This window comes from Nelumbo lutea, chromosome 2 (assembly GCF_056320005.1).
Source record: "Nelumbo lutea isolate HS-2025 chromosome 2, American lotus-T2T, whole genome shotgun sequence".
NCBI lineage: Eukaryota > Viridiplantae > Streptophyta > Magnoliopsida > Proteales > Nelumbonaceae > Nelumbo > Nelumbo lutea.
In genome coordinates this window covers 5,149,473-5,161,615 of record NC_142685.1, presented here as the reverse complement: position 1 = coordinate 5,161,615, position 12,143 = coordinate 5,149,473, and the positions used below count along the sequence as shown (strand labels likewise).

The 12,143-nt window shown below is 41.6% G+C and overlaps 1 pseudogene across 1 annotated transcript in view; it reads left to right on the top strand.

Annotated features, from left to right (window-relative positions):
* Positions 1–12,143, top strand: part of LOC148868230 (protein TPLATE-like) — a 35,459-nt pseudogene that overhangs the window by 21,854 nt on the left and 1,462 nt on the right. The window contains exons 4-6 of the transcript XR_016108152.1: positions 458–761; positions 11,322–11,444; positions 11,571–12,028. The product of XR_016108152.1 is annotated as a protein TPLATE-like (transcript). The remainder of the gene's footprint in view (positions 1–457; positions 762–11,321; positions 11,445–11,570; positions 12,029–12,143) is intronic.

Genomic DNA, 12,143 nt, shown 5'->3' with positions numbered 1-12,143 from the left:
GATCCTTCCTTGGGCGTGAACACCTCCATTGGGAGATACTATTTCTCCGTATCAGGTATAATCCCTCCCTACTCCTTTTCGTACAGATCTGGTTCAGTTTATGGTTCAAGAATGATCATTGAAAATATGATTTTCTAAATAGGGAATGCGATTCCCAGTTGAAGGGAGAGAAAAACTTTTGAAATCCGCCCCCTTATTCCGCAATCTTTGGGCGTCCATGTGAAGGATATCCTACACCTTCAATGTTGCCTACCTTTGTATTGTTTTACCGTAGGAATATGTACGTGTTTTATTTACTATAAAAATCATCTCTGTGGTTTTTTAACCTGTTATTACCCGAAACACTTGATGCTGTAGATGATAAAATATTTGCTATCATTATATATTCTATGCTTAATATCTTTTGGAATAAATCCATAGTTCTGTGTATTTGTGGTTAATCATGTATCATTTTTAGGTGGGCTGGAGTTAGTGAAGCCAGGGGAGATTATCCATTCAGCCACCACAAACTCACTGCTCAGTTTTATGAAGCTTCTGCAGCTCAGGACAGGAAGTTGGAAGGACTGGTTCATAAAGCCATTCAGGAGCTTTGGAGGCCAGATCCTAGTGAATTAACTCTTCTATTGACAAAGGGCATTGACTCTACATTCCTCAAAGTTCCTCCAACTGCATATACTTTGACCGGTAGTAGTGATCCTTGCTATGTTGAAGCGTATCATTTGGCAGATTCAAATGATGGAAGGATCACATTGCACCTTAAGGTAAGTTTTTATTCTTGACAAAACTATCATGGATGCTTTTCTAAGTCCTATAGGCTGTCATTTTCACACACATTAAACTTACTGAATGTTATGCATTGCTTGACTTCTCTAGCCCACAGGGTGGGTTAGATGATCAACAGACTACTTGGTAAGGGTAAACACAAATATACATGAACTCTACTTGGTCTACACCCTTCCTGGGTTCTTGTTATTCTCAGAGTCATAATGGATGCTTTTCTGAGTCCTGTTGGCTGTTTCTTGCAAACACATTAATCTTACTGCATATTATACATTGCTTTGACACTTCTTAGCCCACAGAGTGGGTGAGATGGTCAGCAAACTATTTAACAGACTAAATGAAAAGGGCAGAAGCAAATGTAGATGAAATCTACTCAGTGTCTATCCTTCCTGGGGAGTGTATTTCAAAAGAGACCAAATATCATTGGTCTAGGATTTTTTTTTTTTTTTTTGAGTGTCATCACTACAGATTGTATGTCATGGTAAGGGGATTGGATCTCCTCAATCTTGTTGGTTTTTCCATACAAGACAACTCCACCAACATTGTCACCATGGATGGCTGCAGTCATAGTAAAGTTATATTTTCATCAGCTGTGCTTCACAAGAGAACTCCACCCTCTTGGCTGAAGATCTACATTCAGGATTTTGTGTAGTTGAAGGGTTTTATACTTTTGTTTTGTATCAAATTCTTAGATCAACCCTAGAATTCATGGGATCCATACCGCCTCATCAAGAAGGTTTGGGTTTTGTGTTGGAGAGAACATGTATAAATTAGTCATACCTGGGTTTTAGAGCGAGGATTTGTGATTTTTTTTATCAATTTTCAAAACATTTTATTAAATTAAAAGGAGCTCATTTAAGAAATACAACCTCCATCTTCATAGAGCTGGCCCAGCCTTCAAACATCACTCAAAGCAGCCCAATATAATTGATCCCTAGAAACCCCTTTGTTTGGCTAACGCATCAGCCAAACCATTTTCTGACATTTTAACCCATTTGAAAGAGGCCCCAACTTCATATGCATGCTTTCTGGTTTCTCTTAATTCTTGTCTATACACCCATCTTCCCTGACTGTTGTTTTTAACCAACCCATCACTAACAAAGAGTCATCTTCAACTAGAGCTGTAATGTGGGCTGGGCCAGTGGCGGGCCAGCATGGCCCAACACAATAGGGGTTGTGCCTGGCATGACACAGGAATCCGGGCCTCCAAGGCCTGTCACAGCATGGCACGCATGCGCATGTGTGCGGCCCGCGAGAATATAGCTATTGGAGGGGGGCAACAGCTATATTTGTTTTTTTGGGGGTATTTTGACTAAAGTACCCCCAGCAGCTATAAACTGCCACAAGGGGTATTTATGTATTTTGGATCATGGGGGGGGGCAAAAAATTTCTTAAATGCCCCCTAAGGCCCTAACATCTATACAACAGCCAATTTAGGTCCTTTGGAGGGTATTTAAGTCAAATAACATAAGGCCTAAATGACCAAAATACCCCTCCCAACAGCCATAAACAACTAATTTTGGAGGGTATTTTGGTCAACTTTATCCCCCAATTCCTATAAATACCCCTACCCCCCACTTTCTCATCACAACTCTCATACTCTATTACTCTCTTCAATGGCCAACTCTTCTTAAATCCTTTTCCTTTTGTTGATGAAGCCCAATCCAATAATACCAAGTCCCGCTCTAGTAACAGAAGGAGCGGAGTCTGGACTATGTTTGAGATTGTGAAAATCCCTAGAAAGGGAAGAAAAGCAGTTTGCAAAAAATGCATACATGATTTCCGTTGCCATAGCAATGACCATTTGTTTAGACACATGGCATCTCACCTGAAACAGGGAAGAGGAGGAGAGTAGCTTGAATGATAAACTTCATTGTATTATTTTTTCAATGTATTTTTTTTGTACAAATTAGATTTGAAATGACAATTTTTTCTAACTTATTGTTTACTCATGTTAATTTTCTGCTATTATATGTTATTTTTTTATTTTTTCTAATTTTTCTTAGTTTAGGAAAAGTGGAAAACCGGAAAAGAAATAAAGTAGGCCCAGCCTGCCATGGCCCGGTTCCTCAGGCCCAGCCCAACACGGATGGGAACTAGGCCACTAACCATGCCCAACCTAACCTCGGAGGAGGACCATGTTGTGCCCGCCAAGGCCTGAGGCCCTGCACGGATGGCATCCGGGCCACCTACAATCCGTGTTGTGTCAGCATGGCACAACCCACATTAGAGGTATACCTTCAACCTCCACCTGCCTTAGGTTTAGCTTCTTGGAAATCAATTTCCATCCCTAAAGACTCCTCCAATTCCTAAGGGACTCAGATTACTACATGATCTGCCTTCAAAGTTAGTTGCACCCTGTTACTGCTAGGAGGAACCCATTGCTCCTTATAACTTGGCTTCAAGGTAGAAGAATGTGCCACCACTTCCCAACCTCTAATCAATTCATCTAAGTCTTCACCAAATGAATTACCTTTAAAGTAATGTTCTCAATAATAGTCTTCAAAGACATATATTGCTCATTAAAAATCTGTTATTTCTTTCCTCTCAGATTCTCTATACGACAACAGCTCTAGTGGCTCTCCACATTATTTTGCCTCTTCTCCTTGGTAGACAATTGAAGCCAATGGTAAACAAACCCATCATGTCCTGAGGAGGTTCCCACCTGCATCCGAAGAGAGAAAAAATGCTCCCAAACACAAGACACAAATAAACAAGAGATTATAAGTGTGGAGTAGTTTCACCATTGGCTTTACAGAGTAGACAGTATGGGGTGAGAGATTGCAATAGTGCCTTCTCTACTGGAGCATGTCGTAAGTGTTGATCTTCCCAAGAGTCTCTTCCCAACAAAAAAAAAACCTTGATTTTAGGGGAAACAGGGTTAAAACACATTTCTTTCACAGGGAATGAACCCACTGGGCCTTGGGAATCAACAAGAAGATCAAAGTAGGAAGCATGAGAGAACAGATCATAATAGGAAGATGGTCAAATCCTATATCAAACCAGAACTGAGCCGATTTAACTGAGTTTAACAGATTAAGTAAATCCAATAAGAAAGAAAACTCACACTCCCTAAGGCCCCTCCTGAACCCTAGATCCTAGGCCAATCTAGAAGTAGAATGAACCCAACATTTGGCTAAAGAGAGTAAAGAGAAAGAAAGTGATAGAATTCAGGTCTGCCTTAGAGTTCGGGCTGACTGAGTTCAGTTATGTAGAAGAAGAAAAGCTGATAGAGAGAGAGAGAGAGAGAGAGAGAGAGAGAGAAAGAGAGAAGTGAGAATTCTGGTTCGAACTGAAAGAGTCAACTTGACTTCTCCCAGTCGGCCAGTAAGTATTTATATTATTATTAAAACATAGCTGAAAAGACCTATGTGCCCTTACTTAAGTTAAGAGCACTTGTTCCAATACAACATTACAGATCAGCAACATTAATCAAGGTATAAAGACAGAAATACCCCTACGCTAACACTCCCCCTCAAGTTGGTGAGTATATACATATACTCCCAGCTTGTTACATATGTAGTCCACTCTTCCCCGACTCAAGCCTTTTGTAAATAAGTCAGCCCACTGATTTCCTGTATTAACATGTGTAGTGTCTAGCTCTCCATTCAGCACCTTCTCCCTCACAAAGTGACAATCAATCTCAATGTGCTTGGTTCTTTCATGAAACACTAGATTAGAGGAGATATGAACTGCAGCCTGATTATCACAGTAGAGCTTCGTTGGAGTGTTAATGTTGTACCCTACTTCCTGTAGAAGGTTCCTTAGCCACACTAATTCACAAGCGGTGTGCGCCATAGCCCTATATTCTGCTTCTGCACAGCTTCTTGCCACAACCGTCTGCTTCTTACTTTTCCATGTCACCAGGTTACCTCCTAGAAACGTGCAATAGACTGTAGTAGACCGCCTATTAGACATAGAACTGGCCCAATCAGCATCAGAATAACCTTCTATTTCAAGTTTTCCCCCACTCTTGTATATCAGACCGCGACCCGGAGCCCCTTTTAGATACTTCACAATTCTCAGAACTGCATTCCAATGAGAAATTAGAGGTTTTTGCATGAACTGGCTTACCACACTAACTGCAAATGAGATGTCTGGTCTGGTAATGGTTAGGTAGTTCAGTTTGCCCACAAGTCGTCGGTATCTACCAGGGTCTTCAAACACTTCACCCATATCACTGCTTAGCTTGGTATGTGTGTCCATGGGTGTTTCAGCTGGTTTGGCACCCAACAGGCCTATTTCTTCCAGCAAATCAAGCACATACTTCCTCTAGCACAGGTTAATCCCATACTTGGATCTCGCTACCTCAATCCCCAAGAAGTATTTCAGTTTACCCAGATCCTTTGTCTGAAAGTGATCCTGCAGAGAAGTCTTCAGCCTGTCAATACCAATGTTATCATTCCCAGTAATAACAATATCATCTACATACACCACCAACAGTATTTTTCCTCCCGGAGAGTCATGACTAAATACAGAATGGTCAACTTTGCACTATTTCATACCAAACTTCTTTACCACCTCACTGAACCTACCAAACCATGCTCGAGGAGATTGTTTAAGCCCATATATAGCCTTCCTTAGTCTGCACACCTTACCATCCTCCCCCTGAGCAACAAACCCTGGAGGTTGCTCCATGTAGACCTCCTCGAGTAAGTCACCATGCAAAAAGGCATTCTTGATATCAAGCTGATATAGTGGCCACTCATGCATGGCTGCAAGAGAGATCACAACATGAACTAACCCTATCTTAGCAACCGGTGAGAATGTCTCTGTGTAGTCAATACCATAGGTTTGGGAGTACCCTTTTGCAACTAATCGTGCCTTCAGGCGTTCAACACGACCATCAAGCAGATACTTAACCGTATAAACCCATTTACAACCAACAGCTTGCTTCCCGGGAGGAAGAGCAGTGAGGTCCCAAGTATGACTATGATGAAGGGCTGAGAGTTCTTTTTCCATGGCACGGCACCACCCTAGAGAGGCAAGGGCTTCCTGGACATCTTTAGGAACAATAATTGATGATAACAAGGTAACAAACTGGCGATGGGAAGAGGAAAGGTGAGTAAGAGAAACATAATTAGAAATAGGATGAAGAGTGCAAGTACGTTTACCTTTCCGCAAAGCAATGGGTAGATCAATCTTAGATGCTAAGTGCGGGTCTGGTTCTGGATCTGTCGACGGAGATGTAGCCGGAGGAGTAGTAGCTGGTGCATGTGGGCGATGTGTATACACATGACGGATAGGTGGGCGTTCAACAGGTGGTGGCACCGGAGGCAAGGATTTGGTCACGACTGGAACAAGGAAGGAGGATCAACAACAGGAAGTGGAAGAGGAGGAGGTGATGAGGAAGAAGAATCACTAGACCCCAAAAAGAACGGAGTAGACTCAAAGAAACTAACATCAGCACACACAAAGGACCATCGAGAACCAGGATGGTAACACCTATACCCTTTCTGGGTCCGAGAATATCCAAGGAAGATGCACTTGAGAGAACGGGCATCGAACTTGTCGTTCCCAGGACCCAGATTATGGACGAAGCAGACACACCCAAAAACTCTCGGCGTAAGAGGGAACGGAGACAAAGTGGGAAACAAGACCTGAAACGGAGAATGACCATCAAGGATGAACGTGGGCATCCGATTAATCAAAAAACAAGAGGTAAGCACTGCATCACTCCAAAAAGGTTTGGGAACATGAATGTGATGCATTAGGGATCTTGTTGTTTCAAGGAGATGGCGATTCTTTCTCTTAGCCACCCCGTTTTGTTGTGGGGTGTAGGTACACGAGGTCTGATGTATAATGCCGTGTTGGTCCAGGTATTCCTGAAATGATGAGGATAAATATTCGCGGCCATTATCAAAACGAAAAACTTTGATGTGGGTACCAAATTGGTTACGAATCTCAGCATAAAATTTTTGAAAAATGGTAAACAATTCACTTCTTTCTTTCATTAAATAGAGTCACGTCATCCTTGAAAAATCATCCACAAAAATGACAAAATATATGTCTCCATTATATGACATCACTTTATAAGGACCCCAAACATCTGAATGAACTAAAGAAAAAGGACTCGACACGCGGTTATCAACCCTAGAACTAAAGGGAACACGATGGTGTTTCCCAAACTAACACGACTCACAATCCAAAACAGAAAGTTGACTCAAGGACGGAACCAAGGACTTCAAGACTTTTAGCGACGAATGACCAAATCGGCAGTGCCACTGGAGAGGAGAAAGAGATGACTGGAGAGTTGTTGAAGTTCTACCACCACCACCGTCAAGATAATACAGTCCACCTGCTTCATGCCCTCCACCAATCTTCATCCCCGTCTTGAGATCCTGAAAAACACACATAGAAGGATAAAAGGTAATGGAGCAGTTAAGTGATTTGGTCAGCTTGCTAACAGACATAAGGTTAAAAGGCAATTTAGGAACATACAGATCTGATGAGAGGGATACAGGATCTAGGTCAACATTACCAACACCACAAATTGAGGATGTGGAACCATTAGCAAGGGTGGTAGATTGTGATGTTGAGCAATGAGATAAGGAGGAAAACACACCTGGAGTTCCAGTCATGTGATCGGAGGCTCCAGAGTTAATGATCCAAGGATTGGGTGTAGATGCCAGACAAGCCATACCTGAGTGAGCAAAAGTCGTCGTGTTCTGCTGTGATTGGATAAACCTCTCATATTCACCACGAGGAACACTCACCATCTCCTTCATGGGACCATCTGTGGATGTAGGAGGCATCTGGTTAGATGAATGATTCTTCTGTCTAAAGTTGGAACTTGAGTCACCGGTCGCGGCATGATTGGCTCAGGTTGAGGGAGGACCATGTAGATCATAACAATAGTTGATGGTATGTCCATCCATACCACAATGAGTGCACTTCCTCGGGCCTGAGCTACGTCCTCTACCACGGGCTCCCCCTGAATCTCTGCTCCCAGTACGACCACCACCATGATTATGAGTAGACCCACCATTGCCACTTTGGCCATATGCAGAACCACTACCACCACCACGGCCAGACTGAGCTCCCCAAGCTCGACCTCTAACACCATGGCCTCTCGATGCAACAAAGGCATATCTATCTGAGATATTAGAGTTCTCAGTAGAACCGATAGAAATCCTCCGGATTCGAGCAAATACCTCTTCTAGGGACGAAAGAGCTGATCCCCCTAATATCTGGGCCCGCACTGGTTCATATTCAGACTTTAGTCCCACCAAAAATCTAGTCACATCAAGCTACTCTCTCTGTTGTTGCTGAATCTTGACATCAGACGTGAGAGGATGATAGACATTCAACTCATTACGTATGTTCCTCATGTTGGCATAGTACTCCTCAAGACTCTGATTGCCCTGTTGCAAGTTAAAGTACTCTTGATAAAGCTGATAAACTCTGGTTGTATTGTCCCGCCCCGAATACAATTTCTTCGCATGGTCCCACACATCTTTGGCAGTATCAGGGAAAATGAAGTTCACACTAATCCTGGGTTCCATACTGTTCCACAACCATGTGATAATCTGAGCATCCTGTTGCTCCCAGTCTTCATACTCGTGAGAGTCAAAGGAGGGTTTCTCCTCTCTGATGTGTTTTACCTTCTTCTTTGCCTTCAGAAAGACTTCAACGGATTTAGCCCAAGGCACATAATTCTCTCCATTTAATTTAATGGAGGTCATCTAAACATTCAGGTAGTCTGTAGGCACCATCACACTAGGTTTATAATCATTATTGTCTCCCATTATGTTATCATTGATTCTGCACACTTGCTGAATTCTACTATCACTGAGATCTGCACACTACACACCACTAGGTCACACCTGTCACACTGATTGCAACACTTATTGTTGCTGGAATGTGTGCTCTTTACACCACAAATCCTAGATCACACCTGTCACACTGATTTTATCACTTGTTGTTGCTGAAAAGTGTGCTCACACCACAAACCCTACTCCTACAACTACCTGAAATCTCACCACTATATGATCATATCTCTTCCTTCAAAATGCACAAAGAAACCAGCATAAACCCTAGCATATGGTTTGAAACACACCTCCTATTTAATCCATAACAGATATCATGCACTGAAATCTCTTACCTTATCGCTGAAGTAACACCCATACGAACAGGAAAGCAGTCCACACACAACAGCCGCTGCACACACAACAGTCACTGCCCACACAGTTCGGCCCTCTATTCTTCCTCTAGTAGGAGAGGGCAATCTCAGAAATCACAGCAACCGACCACATACGACCTGACTGGAGGAAAACCCTAGATAGGGTGCGCAGAGAATGAACCCTAGGCAAGCAGAAATCTAGGCAGATTCAAGAAGCTCTGATACCATGATAGAATTCAGGTCTGCCTTAGAGTTCGGCCTGATTGAGTTCAGTTATGTAGAAGAAGAAAAGGTGATAGAGAGAGAGAAAGAGAGAAAGAGAGAATAGAGAATTCTGGTTCGAATTGAAAGAGTCAACTTGACTTCTCCCAATCGGCCAGTAAGTACTTATATTATTATTAAAACATAACTGAAAAGACCTATGTGCCCTTACTTAAGTTAAGAGCACTTGTTCCAATACGACATTACAGATCAGCAACATTAATCAAGGTATAAAGACATAAATACCCCTATGCTAACAGAAAGGATGTTATGAATAGATTTCCGAGGAGAAGCAAGATAAGTCTCTGGGGATAGCTTTGCATCCTAACATTTTTTTTTATCAATAACAGAAATCTTTGTTGAATTCAATTAAGAGTAAGTTACAGAAAAGCGGAGGGAGGTAAACTATCTTAACTCCCCCAAAACAAGGAAAAGAAAAAGTACAGAGTTAGAAATAAGCCCAAAACAAAGAATCCCTATTCACCCCTTGCTTAGCTAGCCCATTGGCAAAGGAATTTGCAGTTCTTTTCACCCAGCTGTACTTTATCTCAACATCCTTTGCCAACCAGTTGAACTTTTTCCTCTCATTGTTGTATTTCCACATTCCTATCTTATCTTCCTTTAACCAATTTATAACTACCCCCGGATCACCTTCAGTAATCAGTCCCCTAATATTCAATTCTCTTGACCTTTGAATCCCTTCCAAAGCTGCTAAAATCTCAACCTTAAGAGAATCACCCTCACCAATTGGGCCAGAGAAAAGGGCTAAGGCATTCCCTTCCTCATTTCTGAAAATTCCCCCTATACCTGACAGCCCTGGATTTCCCATGCTACTGCCATCAAAATTCAGCTTTATATAACCAGCAGGAGGGGGAATCCAAGAAGGATTTATGACCCTTTTAACCTGGGAAGAACTTGCAATTTCTTTCCATCTTCTCAACAAATCATCCACAGTAAAGTTTGAAAACAGGTTCAAGGATTTCAACCAATGTGTTACCCTTATGTGGATCAACTCTGTTAAGTTCTCCACATTCCTCTCCTTATCTTAAATTAATCTGGACTTCTTTCTTCCCACAAAGACCAACACACAGCTGCCCTTATACTCTTCCACATTATCCTTCCTCTTTTTACTGGCCAGCTGAAGAAAGATGGAGGAAACAAACTTTGTAATTCAAAGGAGGGTTCCAACTACACCCAAAAAGGGATAAAGCCCAATCCCAAACAGCTTTTGCATAATGGCAAGGCACTAATAAGTGGTACCCATTCTCCCCATCTGCTTTGCAAAGAATACACCTGTGCAGGGATAAACAAGTCTTGGATCTTTTTTTTCTGGAGAAGATCACAAGTGTTGATTCTTTCCAGGAAGGACTCCCAACAAAAACTCCCAACCCGAAGAGGGATAGGTTTGCACCATATCTCTTTAACAAGGAAAGACATGCCAAGGGAGGTAGGTTGCTGAGTTAGGTTTTTAAAGAAAGGAGCACAAGAGTAAGAGCCGATAGATCCATGAATGCTCACAATCACCTTATGCTACAATGAGGATTTGTAATTTTGGCTAAGTTGACCCAGTGGGTATTTTGGTAAATTTGCCTGATTCATACAATAACTGAATCAGAAATGTATTTTGATGAGTTCTCTGCAAGTAAACTTGTGGACACATGTAGACTCACAATTACTCTCCAAAGATAGGATGTGCATTCAAGAGGCATCACCATTGGTATAAAAGGTGAACTACATCTGGCCTGCCTGTATAATAATAACAGAAGGTTCTGGCAATACGAAAACAAAAGAAAGACTTAAGAAAAGAAGAGACATGAAACTTCTAAAAGATTTCCAGAAAACATGAAATTAAAAAATAATTCAGAAAAAAACAGAACTTGAATGGGAATAGGCATGAAACTAAAAAAAATATTTCTTGTCTGTTACCATAACTCCTCTGCCAAGATGTCCATGTCTGTTACAACTTCTCTACCTCCTGCCAGGGTATGATCAAAATTAAGATAATTAATCTGACTACCTCTCTATTGGGTGATGAAGTATTTAGTTGTAAAGTGATTGTTTAAACTTATCTTTTAGGATTGGTATTTGGTTTATCGGGTGATAAAGTATTTAGTTGGATGAACTGCATGGCATATGCTTATCAGTAGACACTTTGCAGGTTTTAAATCTGACAGAACTAGAACTTAATAGAGTGGATATACGGGTTGGCATATCTGGTGCACTAGATTTCATGGACGGATCTCCTCAAGCAGTGCGGCAGTTGTGTAACCTTGTATCACAGGTTCTATTTCAGCACCAATTTGTATAGGTTTTATTTTGAAAGTTCCTAAAAGTGTACATAAATTTCTGAAAATAACTTGTACAATGAGGTTTGATGGTCCATTTACTTGCTGTGATGTCTTCCTAGGATCCAGTATTTTGCAGTGTGACTGTTGGTGCCTCCAACTTTGAGAGGTGTGCCCTTTGGGTTCAAGTATTGTACTACCCCTTCCACGGAATTAGTGCCCGAGGGGAATATGGTAACGGTGATTATACTGAAGATGATCCTCAATTCATGAGACAAAATGGAGCTCAAGAACAGAATTTGGAGAACCTGTAGTCTTGAGGTGTCAACCTTACAAGATACCATTAACTGAGCTTCTTTTGCCCCATAAAATCTCACCTGTTGAATACTTCCACCTATAGCCTAGTTTACCTGCTATTCTGGAGTACTCAGGTGCATATACCTACGAAGGGAGTGGTTTCAAAGCTACTGCTGCACAGCAATATGGAGCTTCTCCATTTCTGAGTGGTTTGAAATCTCTTTCTTCAAAGCCTTTCCATAGGGTTTGTTCTCACATTTTCCGAACAGTGGCTGGTTTTCAAGTAGGTTTATCCTCTTCTTTCTTCATGTTGATATCCTGCTATGGGTGTTTTTGACTTTTGATCTTTGTAGCCCCAGACTTGATGTTAATTCAACTTTGGTTCATTGTTATTGTCT